The following is a 5,585-nucleotide window of genomic DNA, read 5'->3' as shown; positions in this document are numbered from 1 at the left end:
GGAGCTTAAGCGGAGATTCACTTCTGCTCCGGTTCTTCGGCAACCTGATGTCTCACTCCCATTTCAGGTGGAGATATCTGTCTGAGATTGGTGCAGGAGACGTTTTGTCCCAAAGAGATCCGGTAACTTCTAAGATGAATCCCTGTGCCTTCTTTTCTCGAAAATTTTCCCCATCTGAACGTAACTATGATGTGGGGAATCGGGAATTGTTGACCATGAAATGGGCATCTGAAGAGTGGAGACGTTGGTTGGAGGGAGCTAGACATCAAGTTGTGGTCCTCACCGACCACAAGAATTTGATTTATCTTGAATCAGCCAAATGCTTGAATCCTAGACAAGCTGGGTGGGCCTTGTTTTTCACGCATTTTCATTTTGTGGTCTCCTTTCTTCCGGGCACTAAGAATGTTAAGGCGGACGCCCTTTCCAGGAGTTTCTGTGCGGATTCTCTTGATGTGACCAAGCCTACTACCATTCTAAATGAGGGTGTAGTTCTTTCCGCCATCTCTCCTGATTTGAGACGTGCCCTGGAGGAATTGCAGGAGGATAAACCTGAATGATGCCCTATGGGAAAATTGTATGTCCCTGACAAGTGGAGGAAAAGAGTAATGTCTGAAATTCATTGCTCCGCATTGGCTGGTCATCCAGGTATCTTTGTTACCAGAGATTTGATGTGTCGGTCTTTTTGGTGGCCTGCCTTATCTCGTGATGTCAGGAATTTTGTGCAGTCCTGTGGGACTTGTTCTCGGTCCAAGCCCTGTTCTCGCGCTAGTGGTTTGTTGAAACCCCTGCCAGTGCCCAGGAGGCCGTGTATTGTGAACTCTCTTAATCCGACTTTTGAGGCAAGGCTCCCTCTGGTGGATACTGCTGGTAGTGGAGCTGGTCAACATGATGCTAACCCAACAGCTGCAGAAGATAATTGGAGGAGAGGGGGTAGTGACTGGGACTACATAAGCGAGCAGACTTCTCTCAGTGGCTGCTGGTGATACTCCTTTCTTTGCTTATTGAGGATTTCTGTCTCCTGCCTGATTCTGCATTTTTCAGCTAAGTGTCATTTGCTAAACCCTTTGCATCTGATTTTGCCTTGCTGTCGGGGGTCAGCTTGCTCCCCCAGGGGCTGTTGGCTCCTACCCTGTATTTTTGTATCTTGTGTTTGTATGCTCAGTCCCCTGCTGTATTAGCCTGTTGCTAGCTGCCAGTTCACACCTAAGTGCTGATATAGTGGGGGCGAGGTTTGTGCAAACCTCAGTATTTTTGTACATCAGTCGTGTTCGAATTGTTAGGGTTTTTGCGTGATTGCAGACAGTGCCTTTTCTGTCCTGTCCCATCTGGTCAGTGTGGGCCCCATCATTTGCTCAGTCTATTTTCTGTCTGTGTTTGTGCTTCATCTTGTCTCACCGACAATATATGTTTGTGGGCTGTCTATTCCTTTGGGGATCTGCTCCGGGGCAGTTTAGATTTCACCTTTCTGTCATTAGGCTTAGTTAGTCCTTCGGCTGTGACAAGGCGTCTAGGGCAACGTAGGAACGCTCCACGGCTACTGCTAGTTGTATTATTAAGATCAGGGGTCTGCAATCTGCTGAGCGACCAACATCTCTGGTGTTCTGGTGGCATAGCCTATTGCGCTCTCCTCCTCGGTGACCCATTCATAACAGCCGTGGACCCATATCTCAATGGATTTTATCTCTGATCTCCATGTCTCTCAGAGAATGACTGTTATTTGGGTGATCTGTGATAGATTTTCTAAGATGGTCCATCTTGTACCACTCCCAAAGTTGCCATCTTCTTCTGAGTTGGTGCCTGTGTTTTTACAACAAGTGGTTTGTCTGCACGGGATTCCTGAGAACATTGTGTCGGACAGTGGAGTCCAGTTTGTTTCCAGATTTTGGAGACTTTTTGTTCCAAACTGGGAATTCAGTTGTCTTTCTCCTCTGCATTTCATTCTCAGACCAATGGGCAGACTGAGAGAACAAACCAGATATTGGACTCCTATTCAAGATGTTTCATATCTGCTGATCAGGATGATTGGGTCTCATTTTTGCCATTGGCCGAATTCACACTAAACAATAGGGCTAGTTCCGCCACTTTGATGTCTCCTTTCTTTTGTAACTTTGGGTTTCAGCCTCGATTTTCTTCGGGGCAGGTGAAAGCTTCTGCCTGCCCAGGTGTGGATTCTGTGGTAGTGTCATGATCCAGGACGGGATTTCGCTTTGACCCGTCCTGGTTAGACTATGGGTTAATTGTGCTGCCTCTCTCTGGCAGAAGGAGGCTATTAAGTGCTCACTGGACCTGGGTCCGGTGTCAGTTATACTCCTGCCCTCGGCTGTGTTAAGTGACCTCTTGTATACGTGTGCCTTGTGCCTGATACCTTGCTTGCTTGTTCGGTTGTGATCTGGTTCTGTCCCTGTTACGAGTTCTGGCTGACCCTCTTGTACTGCGCTACCTCTCGTGTATGACTCTCTGCTTGTGACCCGACTTCTCTCTGCTTGTCCCCTTGGTACCACGTCGCCCTCTTGTGTATGACCTTTGGTTTTGTCTGACTACCCGTCTGTTTGTCCCTCCTGTACCTCGTTTGCCCGTACTGCTGTGACCTCTGTTTTGCCTGACTCTGAGTTGTTGTATGGTGTCCTGTCCTATCTGTAAACAGGACACTAAGCCCCGCCCCCTTGCAGTCACATGACCATAGGTCCCGTGCTAGATTATCCAGTTTCAGTGTCCGCAGGTCCTATGCCTCTTTACCTTCCAGCACTGACCGGACCCTGACACTATTAGCCTGAAGCACGCATGGTCACCTCTGCTGACCTGCTCCACAGGTATCTATTAGCACTGCTTCTGTACTCAGGACACACGCACTGGCTCTATGAGCAAGTGCAGTGCGGTGTCTCTGACATTATAACTGACCCATACCATTTTTTTTTCTCTGCTCCCATTCACCTGTGTGTGATGGATCCTATGCACGCTCTTTCTGAACAGGTTAAGCATCTGATGCAGATGTCTCAGAAACTCTTTGGGGAACAAAGAGTCCTGGCTCAGTCTCAGCAGCTGATCGCTGACACTGTGTAGGGGGTTCTTTCATTGGGGGCTCGGGATGTTACACTAATTTCCCCTGAGTCTCCAGTGAAGTTACCAGATACCTATTCTGGAGATAAAAATGACTTCAGAGTTTTCAAGGAGGGCTGTAAGCTTTTTTTTTCCTTAAGACCACACTCTTCTGGGGATGAAAGGCAGAGAGTGGGGGTCATTATGTCTCTGTTAAGGGGAGCCCCCCAAGCTTGGGCTTTCTCCCTTCCTACCACGGCCCCTGAGCGTATGACTGTGGATGCATTTTTTGAGGCCCTGGGGCATATTTATGATGAGCCTGATCGGGTGCGTATGGCTGAGGACAGGCTGATGAATGTTTGCCAGGGGAAGCACTCAGCCGAGTGGTTTTGCTCAGAGTTCAGACGCTGGGCTGCTGAGGTCTGCTGGAACGACGCCGCCCTCCGGGGGTTGTTCCGTAGAGGCCTGTCTGAGCATCTGAAAGACGCCTTGGCTCTCCACCCCCCACCTGATGCCCTGGAGGAAGCTATGACACAGGCCGTCCGAATGGATCGCAGGTTACGGGCAAGGGGAGTGATACAAACCGAGACATCATTATTCTCCCAAGGAAGGGGAGCCAGTTCTTCATTGAAAATCACGGAGATGGGAACCGTCAACCTTAAGGAGGAAGAAAGGAGACAACGGCACGTGAGAAAATGCTGTGTTCACAGTGGCGAGTCTGGACATTGGAAAAAGGATTGCCCCCCCCGGCCACTAACTAACAAGCGACTGAGCCCGGGTGATTATCGTGGAGGTCACCCAGGCTCTCAGGTACCCTTTTCTGCATTTTCTAAAATGTCTTTTCAAGTGGAACTTTGTTGTGGGAGTGTCTCCACATCCACTTCTGCCTTCGTGGATTGCGGTTCATCATTGAACTTAATTGACTCTGACTTGGTGGCCAGGTGTAAGTTAGGGACAGTTAGGTTGGAGACTCCGATTCACCTTGTTGCTATTGACAAAACACCACTGGTTACAAATGACATTGTGTTTTGTACTGAAGAGTTTCTCCTTAAAGTGAGTTCCTTACACCAGGAACGTATTTCATGTTTTGTAATGAACAACCTGCCTGCGGGACTGGTGTTGGGGTTCCCCTGGTTACATCTGCATAATCCTGTGATTGATTGAGAATCTTGGGATATTGTTAAATGGGGTCCCTATTGCTCTGAGAAATGTCTTGTTTCTGTGTCTGTGTCGTCCGTGAGTCTAGAAGGCATTCCGGAGTGCCTGATAGATTATACAGACGTTTTCTCCGAAAAGGAGGCTGAGGTTTTACCACCACACCGCCCATTTGATTGTGCTATTGACCTGGTTCCAGGTGCTAAATTGCCCAAAGCCCGCCTGTATAACCTCTTGGGTCCGGAACGGGCTGCGATGAAGGAATATATTTCCGAGAGCCTCCGTAAGGGACATATTCGTCCATCTGTTTCTCCTGTGGCGGCAGGGTTCTTTTTTGTAAAAAAAAAAAGACGGTGGTTTGCGCCCATGCCTTGATTTTCGGGAGTTAAATAAAATAACTGTGAGGAATGCTTATCCCCTTCCACTTATTCCTGATTTATACAATCAGTTGTCCGGAGCTAAGTGGTTTTCGAAATTAGATCTACGGGTAGCGTATAACCTTATCCGAGTCCGGGATGGAGATGAGTGGAAGACCGCTTTTCTCACTACTGAAGGGTTGTTTGAAAATTTGGTCATGCCCTTCGGCCTGACCAACGCTCCAGCGGTCTTCCAAAATTTCATAAATCATGTGTTCTCCGATTTGATTGGACGTTTTATGGTGGTGTATTTGGATGACATTTTAATCTACTCGCCTGATAAACAGGCTTACATTGGTCATGTTCGGGCAGTTCTCCAAAGGCTCAGGGAGAACTGTCTTTTTGCTAAACTTGAAAAATGTTTATTTTTTGTTCAGGAACTGTCCTTTCTGGGGTTCATCGTGTCTGCTGGGGGGTATCGCATGGATCCTAATAAGGTGCAGGCCATTCTCGAGTGGGTTCAACCGTGTGATTTGAAGGGTCTGCAACGTTTCCTAGGGTTCGCTAATTATTATCGGAAATTTATAAGGGGGTTCTCACAGGTGGTCAAACCCCTCACAGACATGACTCAAAAGGGGGCCGATATCAAGAATTGGTCAACCGCAGCGGTAGCGGCATTTCAGTTTTTGAAAAAATGTTTCATGTCGGCCCCGGTTCTTATTCAACCGGACCCCTCTGAACCATTTATTGTTGAGGTAGACGCCTCAGAGGTGGGGGTGGGGGCGGTATTGTCCCAGGGACCCGCCACTTTGACCAATTTAAGACCTTGCGCCTTTTTCTCAAAGAAGTTCTCCCCTGCGGAGAGAAACTATGATGTGGGGAATCGGGAACTTCTGGCCATAAAATTGGCCTTTGAAGAATGGAGGCATTTTTTGGAGGGGGCTGTTCATCCTATAACGGTAATCACGGACCATAAAAACCTAGCTTACATTGAGTCAGCTAAAAGGTTGACTCCCAGACAGGCTAGATGGTCACTTT

This window comes from Dendrobates tinctorius, unplaced genomic scaffold (genome assembly GCF_039654945.1).
Source record: "Dendrobates tinctorius isolate UK_male_01 unplaced genomic scaffold, ASM3965494v1 ptg000007l, whole genome shotgun sequence".
NCBI lineage: Eukaryota > Metazoa > Chordata > Amphibia > Anura > Dendrobatidae > Dendrobates > Dendrobates tinctorius.
Note: the sequence above shows the minus strand (reverse complement) of the source record.